The sequence below is a fragment of the Camponotus vicinus genome, unplaced genomic scaffold (assembly GCF_025532165.1).
Source record: "Camponotus vicinus isolate PSW18456_S1 unplaced genomic scaffold, iyCamVici1.0 SCAF_9, whole genome shotgun sequence".
Lineage (NCBI taxonomy): Eukaryota > Metazoa > Arthropoda > Insecta > Hymenoptera > Formicidae > Camponotus > Camponotus vicinus.
Window position 1 is genome coordinate 5431280 of NW_028141981.1, and position 14729 is coordinate 5446008.

At 36.1% G+C, this 14729-nt stretch overlaps 1 protein-coding gene and 1 long non-coding RNA gene across 9 annotated transcripts in view; one reads left to right on the top strand and one right to left on the bottom strand.

The window, feature by feature from the left end:
- The window catches only part of LOC145977041 (uncharacterized), a 112580-nt gene extending 105496 nt beyond the window's left edge, over positions 1–7084 (bottom strand). For all 4 annotated transcript variants that reach the window (XR_014440392.1, XR_014440391.1, XR_014440393.1 and 1 more), the window contains exon 1: positions 6899–7084. This is a non-coding gene — a long non-coding RNA (uncharacterized LOC145977041). The remainder of the gene's footprint in view (positions 1–6898) is intronic.
- Grh (grainy head) overlaps positions 1–14729 on the top strand; it is a 103966-nt gene that overhangs the window by 53035 nt on the left and 36202 nt on the right. The gene's annotated exons all lie outside the window — the stretch shown is intronic.

Sequence of the window (14729 nt, forward strand, 5' to 3'; positions counted from 1 at the left end):
AATCCAGCGGCGCCCAGAGTACCGTAAAGCACGAACGCCGAGATCGTCGAAGGGACAGACCGTATTTCACGGCGTAATTAAATAACCGAGCAAGATGAAAAGCTGCGACATAATTGAAACGGCCGCAATGCTTCGAGTAAATTTAAATGTCCGCGCCGAATGATACATCGCGAAGCGAAGCTTTTTCCGCTGTAAATCAGTCGCGATAACACGCTCTGCGTGAAATATTTGACAATGAGTATAGTAGTATGTCAATATACAAGTAGTATGTCGATATAGTAATGTCAATATAAAATAAGTATGGAAAAATTTATAGAGGCATATAATCAATAATTAATAATAATATTAATATTATATAATATTATATAATAATATAATAATTACATAATACATATAATATATATAATAATTATATAATATTATATAATAATATAAATTAATATTATATATAATAATAATATATTACACTGGGTTGACAGAAAAAAATATAAATATAATATGCAATTATACAAAATAAATCTTAAAATTTTTCCTTGTGCAGAAATGATAATAACGGAAACATTTGTTTCTGAAAACAGACAGGTCTTCGTATTAAACGCAACAATAAGCAGCGGTCGAAGCATTACGAAATAAGTGCTGGCAATCGGGGCGATTCCGACTGCGCGTGCGTTCGACTTCGATATGTAAATTAACACGTCCTTTCGCTCGCCGCGAGAGTAAATTAATTCTCGGTGCGTTCCTTCCGCCTCTCGGCGGTCTCGCCGTTGTGTTCCGGCGTGAGACAGTCGCCAATTTGATTTGCGCTAATAACACGATCGTTAGCCCACGGCGGGAATTAGCGATGACGGGGCTTACCGTAACCTCGCTTCTTCGCTTTTCTCGTCGGCGCCACAATGCCAATAATGGCATGCCATTTTCGTTGAATGGCCAGAAAGGGGAAGGTAAAGAGCGTAGATGTAAAAGCACACCCGTCGCGCATTGTCGAGAGCGCTCACTACTTAGTGCCAGGTTCGCACTCTCTTCTTTGTCTCTCTTTCTCTCTCTAGTGTTTCCTTATGTTACATCAAAGTAACACTCTTCGGAGTCCTCCTTCAAAGACCGACGTCGCGACAATGCAAATAATAAATATAAACCGCGCCGAGAAGTTGTCGACGAACTTGGTAATCTTAACGGAATAGAAAGTAGAAAATTGAGAAAATCGAACCGAGAGTAAAAAGAGGCAAAATTCATGGGATAATTTCCTAATGTCAAAAAGTATTAAATCATAAGACCTAGTTTATAGTCACAGCAGTAATACTTTATTAAATCATACCTCGTAGTATCCGGCAATTTTAAGTGTGACGTTTACGATATTTTCTGCGATATTATCTTAACGTCGGGCGATTAAAACAATAAGAATAGACGCGTATAATTCGACGCGTCAAGCATCCAAGGCAGACAAGGCGGTTTTACGAGCGACTTATATATATATCGACCGACTCGTAATTTAGCGTTGACCGGACAAAATCGAGCGTGGCCAGAAATCAACGGCCGCATCACAGCTGATGCGCTATACTGACGCTGTCACGGTAATTACCTCTTGTCTCTTCTTACCGCGCGTATACGGTTGCCTAGAAAATTGCGTTAATCTCCCTTCGCTCACCCTTTTCCTCGTATCTTACGCCATTCGCCTTACGTGTTCGCATCTTTTCTCGCACGTCCCCTCCTCCCCCCTTCCTTCGCAAACGCCCAATATAAACGCTTTTCATGCACGACGAGTGATTACGCGCTACCTTTAGTTACACCTTGTCTTACCGGCGCGGAGTTTCTCACTGGTTATCACATCCTGTATGTATGGAAAAAGATGGGCGCGGAAGGTGTGGAAGGGACGAGATGAAGGATAGTCGCGCGTAGCAGAGGAAAGGACCGTTAGACAGACGAAGAGATATGGACGGGAAACGGCAGAAATTGATATTTTTCCTTCTCGAGTATGAAGAGAAAAAAATCGTCTTTAACGAGGAATGATTTGTCGGGACGTTTTGAATGATCACAGCCGCGACGCGCGTCTGATAGCGTGATATATGACCGTCGTCATGTTTTATGTACGCACAAATCGTCGGTATGCGGATGACTATTTAGAAAAGCTTGCCCTAAAATTTTACAACTTTTGGAAATATATATTAACGAGAGGGTACGTTTGTTCCATCGCGATAATGATATGTAAGAAATTAATAAGAATTATATGCAAATGAAGCAAATCTCCGCTGAGAAAACTTCATGCATGCTTCGGAAACCAGTTTCTCATGGGATATGTCTCGATATCATACTGTATTTCGAAACTCACTTGAAGACTCGAATCACTGTTCAGAATCAATTGCAAGATTTTATTTCTCAACGGTCAATCGTAAAAAAAATCTGATGTGTTGAATATAAAAATTGATTATCCTCTCGAGTACCCCTTATAATTTCAGAGGCATCCCGCGATAAAACAATCTTTCCCAAGCGTCTTGGGATTTTCCTGCGGCAACCGGATGTCGGTCGACTACTTGATAAGACGGCGGTATCATCGCGCATAGGTAAATATCGGGGAAATAATAATAGGGAAGAGAATATAGGAAAGTCGAGGGAGAAAATATGCTCATGTATAGAGACTGGCGGTAAGTAAGAGACCGTTAGTCAAACAGCCGAGAAACGGCACGAATTAATATTTTTCCTCGTAATAAAAAAATCGGCGTTAACGAGGAATGATTTGTCGAGTAACCAGCTGATAGTGACATAGCCAACGGCTAAACGCGAGAATTACTGGATAACGTAGCGTATTACTGCGTAATGTGCAAACCTTGTAAACATATCCACTTCTATTTTTCCTTTTCCTATTTTTCTAAAGTATTGCGTATTTCTCGCGTCAATTCTTTGAACTAAATCGCCGATAATCTGGATGAAATAAGTCCAACTCGATGATTCGCTTTCTTGCAAACTTAGATCTTCTAATCTAATACAATCTAAGAGTGATTTTAATATCTCTTCCATATACAATTCACGGAAAAGATTTTTATAAAATTTTCCACATTAAATACTGAATATTTGAAAAAAATGCTTTATAAATTAGATATGCTTAAAATTGATTTCAATTTTTTTCAAAAAATATTTTATCATCTATATTTATTCCTCAAATCTCAAAAAATTACTCGGAGATGTATCGATCGTAAAATCGAGCTAATGTAGAAAGGTCACTATAAGGAGATTAGTTAACATACCGGCGGTTGTCTATTCAGTATCATAATGCTTCGCTAACTCCGAACTGGTTTTCAAGAGGGCCAAAATTAGATCAGACTCTGATCAGGAGGTAGGAATACCCTGACTGGAATCCAAAGTATGCACGAATATCTTGAAGAATCGAACAAACCTTCGGCACGCGGATAATATTACAGAAAATCTATCTATAAGAGAATTCATTTGAAACACGTCGCTGTAAATGTCTGAATTGATTTGTGAAATTTTATTCCTTCAATTAAAAAATCAGAATCAATTAGAGAAATTATAAAGTCAACATTATTACAATATCTCAATAAAAAAAAGATAAATCTCAATAAAATAAGATAAAAATATAAAAGATAAATAAAAATATGCGAATTATTTATAAATGTAAGAATTTTTTTACATCGATGTAAAAAGAGAAATGTTAATTTTACTTAATTATAATTTTTTATCCTTAATTTAACATTATGTTGTAATCTAATTTTAATATTAATATTAAAATAATAATATTGAAATATTGCAAAACACAGATTTGATGAATCTTTAAAATTTATAGTTAACCCTATTAATTTTTTAATTTAATATCATTCTATTTTCTGATTGAATTTCTGATTTTATGTATTCTATATATTCACATTATTGTCACATATTATTTATTTATTAATATTTGAAAATTAATTGATATGCCCTAACAAATAATTTTAAAATGATTTATAAACTACACGTGTTTTACATTTTGTGATTGCGGAAAAGATAATAAGTATAAACGGCGATCTCCCCGTGAATTTCTCTCGTGTTATACGTGGGCGGTCGCGTGGATAATAATACTGCCGAAAATGAAAACGACCGTCACAAGCGAAATGAATCTATCTATAAGAGCGACGAGCGAAAATTATACACTGTCGCGAAACATTACGACTGTGGCCTCGATATGAGGCGGATAATTTTCGAACATTTTGAGTTACGTTTCGATGCGGGGCGTATCGCGGAACAAATTGACTGACACTGGTCCATTAAGAGCACCGCGTGCAAACGTTTCAATCTGACAGGTCGACTTTCGATAACGATAGCCCATCGACCGAGATGAGAGACCCGCGAATTATAAGAGAAAAATCATCCTCCTTCCATACCTTCTTCAGTATGGTAACGGCACGAGAATTGTTCCGTGCATTACCGTTTCTGATGAAAGTTAACGAGCTTAAGGATCTTCGACATACGAGATCGTTCCTCGATATATTTACGATATCCATGTCACGCAGTTCGTAAGAAGGCTATTAAAGGTACATACATAATGCGCGATGTGATAAGTGGCGAGTATCTTTCGTTAACGATCAGGTAATTTCGCAACATCCTGACGGACGACGAGCTAGTCGCGCTTTCACGGTTATAAATCGATGGATTTACTTCTCTCTTCGCGTAGGGGCGAGAAAGGCATAGATTCGCGTCATCGTAAAGTTTGGTACTTTACACTCGACAGATCGGTGTAATCCGGTAATAAGTCGCACACAGAATTAGATATAACTTCCTCTGGAGCATGAACATTTGTCAGATACAATTGCGAGTCTATTATGCAAAATGATAACATAATATCAAATTTTTGATACGCGAGAACAAATTTTCAGAAAATGGAAATGGATAAACTTTCAAGAATGATGCACGAATGAAAATAATGATTAACGAGACAAGATATTTTATATTTCGACATTATTCTTTATAAAATATGATAAATATAATAGTGTATTTTTGTATAGACTTAAGTTTTTAAATTTTTTGAGGTGTTATTAGTTTTCGATTTATTGCAATATTGAAATATTTTCACGCATTCGAGATAGAAAAAATACAGACGAAGACTGTACGATAATTACGATTTATGCGGTTTGTCGATTTTGTGGTTTGAACATTTCTCCGGTAGCAAAAACAGATAGTCGTATTATATAATAATATCAAGCATGCTCAAACGATTGACTTTTGCCACGATGATGAAGACGATCCCGGACTTGTTCACTGCATAAATGAAATCATTAACCTGGTCGCTAATGTATAGATTCGAAGACGTGTAAAACATAAAATATTAGCCAGTAAATTTCATTGAAGTGCTAAACGTGCTAATAATTATCGGTACATCGCATTAACGCGCTACCTTTAGCAGTCATAATATGTACGTGAATTGCACTCTGTTGCGAGAATATGTCGAACGAAATGTGAAAATCAGAGACGAGTTTATGAGGAAAATAAGTGTTAAATCCGCTTTAAATGATCTGTAATTCGTAACAATTATGAATAAAATCCCACTTAAAATTTTATATATATATCATAAAAATAAAGAAAATCTATTTCGAATTTTTTTATGAATAATAGAACTTATTTGCTTAGAATTTATCTGTTCCGGCTGAAAATTATTTAAACTTTTGCATTTTATCCAGGAGGATCTCTCTGAGAGAAATAAACCGGAGAAACGAAAACATCGCATATTTATTTTTGATGATTATCCATTCAAGGCAAAACTGGCACACACACATTTTATTAGATACATATATATTCTAATGTATAATTAATTATATCGGACTTTGAGAATTTGACTTAGCGGAAGTATAAAAGTCGCTAAGCGATCATTAAATTTCCATGACGCGAGATATACGATATATCGTAAAATTGGTAATTATAAAAAACTCGACGAAATCTTTATCCTCTGCTCGCTGTTAATTGGATAAGGAAATTTTAACGACGTATGCGAGATCGTAATAATATTCAGCGTCTAATACTCGATACCAAATTCGCCTTGTTAAGATTCAATGACTGTTGTGATAATTATTGTCGGAATGCAGAGAAAAAGACCGATTTCGACTTATCGATCGCTCACATGGCTGTCGCTTTCTAATTCGTGCCTCTCGACGATAGACATAATTCATGGCGATACGCCGATTATCTTTCGCACGATCGTCCAGCATTTTATACGATCGTTTCGAAGTAAAAAAATTTATCAACGAAAATAAAATATCTGAACTGTCAATTTCCCTACCCTTTTTGCACGAGCAGAGTTTAATTTACACGTAGTTAAATCAAATTTCGCTTGAATAATACATTGAATCACAAGAGTCGAATATACGTGTAAATTCGTGATCTCGTTCGCCATCTTTTTAAGTCAGACTCACCGAAAAGTAGGTCCAGCTATCTCTTGGATACGTTCTCTTGGATAACGTTCTTCTTGCAAAACGGGAATTGCGTTTCGTAATAGAAACCACTATCAAATCGTTTATCGTGAAATCTATCCGATCGCGCACGCAACCTTGACGATTCAATCCCGACACGATAATTCGCCGGCAGGGCGCCATTTGGCGCCATTTACTGCGCAGCCACCTCGCGCAGCCTGTTTCATCGTGTGACAGACGGAGAGGGGAAATGAGAGAGACAGAGAGAGAATAAATAAATCGCGTATATTGTATACGCATTGCATTTGCGCGCATTGTGTACGCGTGTAGACACGAGAAACTTGACGTGTACTAGTCATAGCAGAGTGGCCACTATTAAGTGTATATACGCACGTATAGTGCGATACGCACTTACGTATTATACGAATGAGCGAATGGACCTATAATGGATACGTAAGTGGCGAAGCAGGTTCTATTCATTCATGTTCGGAGCGTACTACATAATGACCTACCTACATATTTTCCATCTCCCATTTACTATTATCCTCTCTAGGTCCTGCGAGTGCTGCCTCCGTTGCCTTCTTGCTTCTCATTCTTATTAGAGATCAATCGACGAACTATAACAGGAGCAGCGTGCGTGTTTTTCACGAAAGCATCTATTTTTTTCTCATTACACATCACAGCCGCATGCGTGAAATTCTACTCTGCAAGGCAGGCAAGTACTCATAATCATTACATATTTTCGCTATATATTTTAATATAAAATATCTAAATTATTTAATAATCAAAGATATTTTCTATCAATATATCTTGAAAAAGAAAAGAATAGAGTATATAACATCGATGAGGCAAAGATAATGCTTTCGATACAGTAACGAGATCTTAGAACTGAAACGTGGCTTGAATTGTAAGCGCATAATTGACAAACTAAAGAATGTAATATTTTGTTGCGACAATTTGACACTATTGTTTCTACAAGAATATTTAGACAAGTGCTTATATAATCCTTTGATAAATGTACATTTAAAAATTATGCATGTTATCGGTTCGTGCAAATAAAATTAAGAGAAATTTATATCTTCCGCAACATCCTGCCTTGGGAAAAAAAAACATGTTTTAATTTTAATGGTCCAGATGTATTCTGTTAAGTAACTTCGACTTTCATCTTGACGTATGCTAATGCGCTCCAAATTGCATTCAAATTGAGTCGTCGAATCTTTAAAACCACCTGACGACATATATACATTTATGCAGGACTTCTCAGGCTCCCTCCTTCTCCCTTCCTGCACTTTTTTTATTGATTTTTCAATCAATATTGCAATTTTTTCTTATAAGAAAGAAATTTTAAAAGAGGGAGACACAGATAGACTTTTTTTCCTCTCTTTCTTTCTTTATTAAAATCCATTAAATAAAAAATTCACAACCTTGATAACTTGAGCAATCTGTAAAATATGTAATCTATAGAATTCCTTTTACATGTATAGCGATTTTCATTCCTTTTTGTTGCGAAACAAAGTTCTTTTTCGCAAAAATTGCGAACCCTTTGCGTTTATCTTAATGCAATTCCGACCGGGAAACCATATCGAGCCGTTTTATCACGAGCTGGCAATTTCTGCTGCCGGTGCACGACGAACTTCGTAAGGGAGCGGACGCGGCGGCGATTCCTGAAACAGGAGATGCGTTCTTCTTGCATCGGTATCGCCATAACGGCGCCGACAATGCGCGCAGAGAAGCGGAAAAAGCAAGCGGCGCGTTGCACTTCGAGCGAGCGATGTCATGTATCAAATCACCTCCGGTCATGCCTATTGTAGATTTTTTTTCTTTCTTTATTTCGTCCGTCTTTCCATCGACCGCTACCACTAACTGGTAGCGCTTCTTTCGCCTGCCAAGCCGCAGGACGAGTCGGTTCATTGAATTATTTAATACAGAGACACATGATAGAAAGAGAGAGAGAGAGAGAGAGAGAGAGAGAGGGAGAGAGAGAGAGAGAGAGGGAGAGAGAGAGAGAGAACACACAAAACGAGAATGCGCCGGAACTGATGGATTGTTATAAAGATACGCACAATAGCTAAACAAATCTTGATTCAATGATTGGATTTACGACGGATATTTTCCCGCTATTTTTACGCCGACTGGTGAAAAGACTTTTTCGCGATTACGGTTGAGATGAAAAATATTCATTTATCTTTGCTTTCAAATTAACTTTTTCAACAAAGTTGAGATTTATTAAGTTTGCGACTTTTCTAATCCAATGAGAGAAAATAATAACATTTTGTGGGAAAATTCTTTTTCGCGTTGTAAATGATTAGTTTTTCCTTTACATATATTTAGAATAAAAATATCTGATCCGATGGTAACAATTATAATGTTCATTCATATATGTATAATGACTTTTTCAGATTTGTTTATTTCATCGTGTTGTCAAGTCCGACGATGTTATTACGTGACAAGGATAAATATAGTCTACCGGTGATTAAAATCGGAGATTTTGCGCGTGTCGACAAATATTGTGATTTTAGCATAATTTATCGATATCAATAAATCACTAGTGCTATTTATGAGTTATAAAATAATCGATGAAAATAATATTACGACAAGAATCTTTCCCTCTCTCTCTCTCTCTCTCTCTCTCTCTTTCTCTGTCAGCTATCTTTCTCAAACAGCAAACGTCCTTTCTTGAGTTCAGCGGAGACTCGATGCGTTAATTAAGGCTTACATCAGGCCCAATTAATGCCCGCGATCGAGCTTGGGGGGGAATAATAACTTTTACCTCGACGACACGCAGCACACGGAGAACTCTTTTGTTCTGTGCGTATCCGCACGAGGCACGACAATGAGAGACAATAGGCGGTCTCTCGTTGATTGTACCAAGGTTTTTCGCGGCGCATATAGAAGTGCAGAGAGGTGTGAAAGAGGATAATAATATAGAGTTACTCTAGCCGCTTGTGCTTGCTCGCGCTGGGGAATATTTCATATCGGGTATTCTCTTCGGTGTGTTTCTTCTCTCTCTCTCTCTCCTTCTTTCTCTCTATCTTGGACGTCTCGCTCCCCTCATCCTTTCTGCTACCCTTCTTGCATCTTTTTTCCTTTTCACTTTCTCTCTCTTTCTTTTTCTCTACCTCTTTCTCGGTCCAGCGCCTCGTTGGTTTCGGTGCCGCGCGATGGGGCGTCCCATCCAACGAGCAAGAGATTTGCCCACAGCATTATTTCGAAAGTGGCGGGCACGCTTTTGCCCGCGTGAAAAGTCATCTCCGCGGGAGCCCTCGCGAAGGTCACGCTTCGTCGCATCGCCTTGTGTCTTCCTCATTTTTTTTGACGGATGGAAATGCGAGAAGGAAACTCGCGCGCAAGGACGAGAGACGAGAGTCAGTTACGGCGACATGCCAAAATTGTTTGTGAAACACACGCCACAGCTTATTTTATTGCGGAATCGAATTACAGTTTCGTTATTATAAAGGAAATACTGAAATATGATTGCCATATCGATCAGAGTTTATTAACTCTGCTGGGAATAATTTCTAATTAATTTTTTAACATATCGGTTAGCTGCATAAAGCAGTTACCATTTGATTATTCTTGAATTAAAGATATGCGATTATCATTTGCAAAATAACTATTTGATATACTTTTCCACTTTCTGAGGAATTAACTTGTATCAGTTTGCATATTTTACAATATACATATACACGTGCACACATATACACTTTCATTAAACCTGCAATTAATTATTACTTTCTCGACATTAATCTCTCGTTATTTTTATGACGCCTCCTTTTTTTCTCGGGTTTTATCAGATGTATTTTATTTCTCTGCGATTGCGGTTAGTTGCGGCGAAATTAAAAAACTGAGGATTATAGGATTCTTCTTTTGCTCTCTCTATTTCTTTTTCTTCTTTCCTATTCTTTCTCATAACTTCATGCCTATAAATAGATATTCAAATTAACTTTGAGACAAGTTAGTCATCATTTATCCAATCGAAGGCGAATCTGTCTTGCGACCTTTGAATTTTTAATTTTATGTTACGCCGACAAAAGGTCACAGGTATCAATGGCAATAATGTTAATATAGAATGTCATTACACGGATAGAGATATAATTAAAATGCGCTACTGTAAAAATACACAAATTTATTATTACGATAATATGTAAAAATTGTTTAAATTATTATAATATCTATATATATATATGTCCATATATATACATATATATATATATATATATATATAATTAACGTAATAAATTAGCAAGATGTATAAATAGCCAACTTTTGCTAGCTTTTTAATATTTCCTGAACTTTATTATTGTAATTATATTCAATTTCATTAAAAAAAGCTCTAGAAAAATTATGTTAAAAAATTGTAAAAATGTTTAGGTTTCCATTATATATTTTTATATTATCTTTGTTATATATGAATATATGTTTCAACCTCTGACTCTTTTAATTTTGTCGAATTTAGGTTTAAATAATGGATTAATGCATGTGCGAATCAATAAGTCACGATTCGCAATGTTGATAAATATATAGGTGATTCGAGCTATCGTACCGTTTTTGCCGCGGACATAAACTAATGCTAATTGTTCCCGTCCTGTAGTGGGTAATTTTAAAGCGGTGTAGGAAATCCGGGACACCACTTATCCTATCGCCAATGGTCACGGTTGGTAGGTACGCTCGTTCATTTGTTCGTAACCCTCCGATTTAGACAGTGCAGTGCGACGCAATCCCCCGGAAGGGATTCTTGAAACGAGAGTCGGAAAGATACAGAGATACATTGAAAAAACAGATAACAACTCGACATTATGCGTTTTCACGCATTACCCAGGTCCGATAGTTGAGCGAACGAGCAAAAATTATCAAAGCCCCTAACGGGAATCGGGACAGCCGTCTAAAAAAAACGCAGAACGATCATTCGATTATGCGAATAGTGTAATCGCTATCATCAGCGAATAATTTTCTCTTTATCAATTAATTTTTAATTTGTTTTTATTCTTTAATAATAAAGATATATTGTATAGGATTATTAATCAAATATCTAGAAAAATTTTTAAACTTTAAATGGATTAATTCGCACGGTATGATTTCGCGATTTATGTTACAAGAATATTGGATAACTATCCTATTTATTTTTCTATTGACTGTAAAATATGAAAACTTTTATACACTATATTGTATTGATTTACATCTTTTTGTATTGTATTATTGAATATTTTTACTTTTACATATTTAAAGTCTTTATAACATATGAAGTGTTCAATTATCATATCATAATATTAGTTACGAGCAGTCTTGTCTGATGGGGCAACTGCAGCTGCGTACTTCATCTTGCGATGAATTCGCATCCGAGCACATCGTGTGCATACAGGATACGTAATGTCATCCACCGTGAGAGAATAACCTGTCGGACGCGGCGTTTTATCTGTGGAAAAATAAAAAACAAACACCGAGCCGGTGGCTCGTAATGAAAAAAGAGGGTAGATGGATCGAGGGGATCTTCGATCCATCAAAGTCAACCCGGGAAACGTCGCATCGTTCTCCCTTCCTCTGCCGCTGCGTCTGTCACCTCTGATCCGCTACGAGCCATACGATCGAATTTTTACAAGCGTGTCGAATGTCCTCGAAGAATATATTATCCATCTTTATTCCCAGCCGTTACTAGATATAGATTGCGTCGACATTCTGAATTCATCAGTTCTGATTTAGGTAATCGCTGTTTCTTTCTACAGAAACAGAGAGAGAAAGAGAGAAAGATATATATATAATAATAATTTTACATAATTTGAATGCTAGCCTTGATTAGCTAAATTATTTTTATTTATAAATGTATGGTATAAACTTACTAATACATATAAAACATATCAAAATTTTTATCAATTATTTTTCGACATTGATTTCAAAATTACTTTTATTAGCGATACAACAGAATAAGATTGCACTTTTAATACTGTCAAAAAAAATATGATATATTCTTCATATAAAGTATATTCAAATAAAGTTGAAAAACAAAATTTATAGTTAACCAAGAGACAATAATTTTACATAACTTGAATACTAACTTAACTAAATAACTTTTATTGGTAAATAGTAATGCACAGGGTCTATAAAGATGCAATATTTGCAACATTCTCTCTCTTTCTCTCTTTCTCTGCTGTATGCATGTTTTTGAACGAAGTAGAGATTCGCGTGTCGCGTATGCATAATCATGCTCATCTATTAAAAGCCATTACGAAGAGGCTCTAAGCCTCTTTTCTATTTTTCTACTTGGGTGGTGTCGCGCGCCGTCGCCGCCGTTACCGCCGGAAGTGACCGGTTATTCGCGAGAGTGAGGGAAGAGTGATTACGGAGGAATACATGACAAAAGGACGATGTAGAAAGTTCGAAAGTGCTGCTAGAACATTACATTATGCTCTTGCTCCGTAATATGACTCCATAAAAGGATTCTTGCTTATTACTTGCGCATGTAAATGTGGAGCTTCTTTTTTAACAGGTGGACGTTCGAAAATATTCTATAGTTTTTTTTTTATCGTTATAACATCTTTTATATATATATATATATATATATATATATATATATATATATATATATATATATAATAGAAAACATCAAGCGTTAAAACAAAACGAAGTTTATAATTTATAACGGAATTTAATATAATTTAAATAAAATATCGATTGATTCAATATGCAAATGAAGATTAATCGACAAATTTAATGAATAAATTTAATCTTATAATTAAGAATTTTACCGCATCTAATACTCTTTCAACGTCGTGGAATTTCTTCGAGGATAAAATTCGAATATATCTATATGTTAATCATTTAATGAACCAAGGATGAATCTAACTCGAATGTGAATTGTTTGTCTGATTAATAATTATTTTAATCTTATTTTAATTTCTACCAGAGTCAGAAACTATTTCATGCGAAGATAAAAATATGTATACCTATGCAAATATCTAATAACATTGTTCTCGAATATTTGCATAGTTTTTAACTAATGCAACTGAATCTACTTAGCTGCATTTAAAAAGGATTACGTAGAGTGCTCGACACTAAGATATCACGGTGCATTTGCCCTTTTTCTTTTGCGTAGCTCGAAATGTCAGAACTGATAACACCACTCGTTATTTTACCTCACGGATAACCGTACGCTACAAAATGTAATGCGTTATTACCGGTTTATCTTCATGTCTCGAAAATTTTCCGAGAAATCGATTAACTGTCAGATTTATCCGAGTTACTTTCATGACTAGAGACATAAATTTCATACGTGAACCTTAGTATGCATACCGCATGTCATGCCGGTCGAGTAAAACGACGTGGACGTGTGATCGAGCGAAGATGATATTATACGTCGATGCTTATCAAATTAGATGCGCCGGGAGTCTATTTTTACAGAAATATTCTGCCTCGCCCGAGGAATTTTCCATGGCTACTTCATCGCATACATACAGATTATGCGTGATATTTTCAGATTTATTGTAAAAAAATTCTTATTTTTTAATCCGTTAAAATTAAACGTCGTTTGTCGACTACGACAAAAAAGTTCACTCAGTTCTTTTCAGGCTCTTTTATATGCTGATTGAATGTGATCGCGCATTTCAGACATGTCGACAAAGTACGATGTTGACGACTAAAGTTTGTGTCATTCGGTCAAAGACATGCGGTCAGAGCGAAGGCGGCTTTATTGAAATGCACACGAGGGAGTAACATGGGGTGGGTTCTCGGGTCGCGTGGACAACACTCTTGTGGAATACTAATAATCCGACATGCGCACCGTGTTATCTCTCCTCTTCTTCGCTCTTTTTCTGATCTTGCCGTCGAGAACCGCCTTTATCTCGGCCGAACTTTACTTCGATGCGTTTCCTCTACCTGCATCATTTGCGTATTGAGGTAGGTGCATGACTGCGAGTCATGTCATGCCAGCGCATCGTAATGCATTCTACCGTCCGACGATCATATGAAGTGCGTTCAAAAGACACGTATAAAGGGAGTCCCTACGTTCCTGTGTTTATGGACGAACTGTCAGAGAGTACACGATCACCACTATTCAAGATGAATGATCCTAATAACGGCACGAATCTGATTGAACAGATTTCCATTCAATCGAAAATGCCGATGCGTATAGCATGAATAACGGATTCATATTTTTTTTTAGGAAATATACATATACGTTGGTTATACATATACGAGAGATACACAAATATCGTGTAGCATCGTGTAGCATACAAAACATGTTTATGTAAAATTATGTTAATATTGTTTGTTGTTGATAACTATTTTTTTAAATGACAAGACTATAAAATTGTCACAATATTTTATGTGTGTAAAATAAAATAATTTTATTTA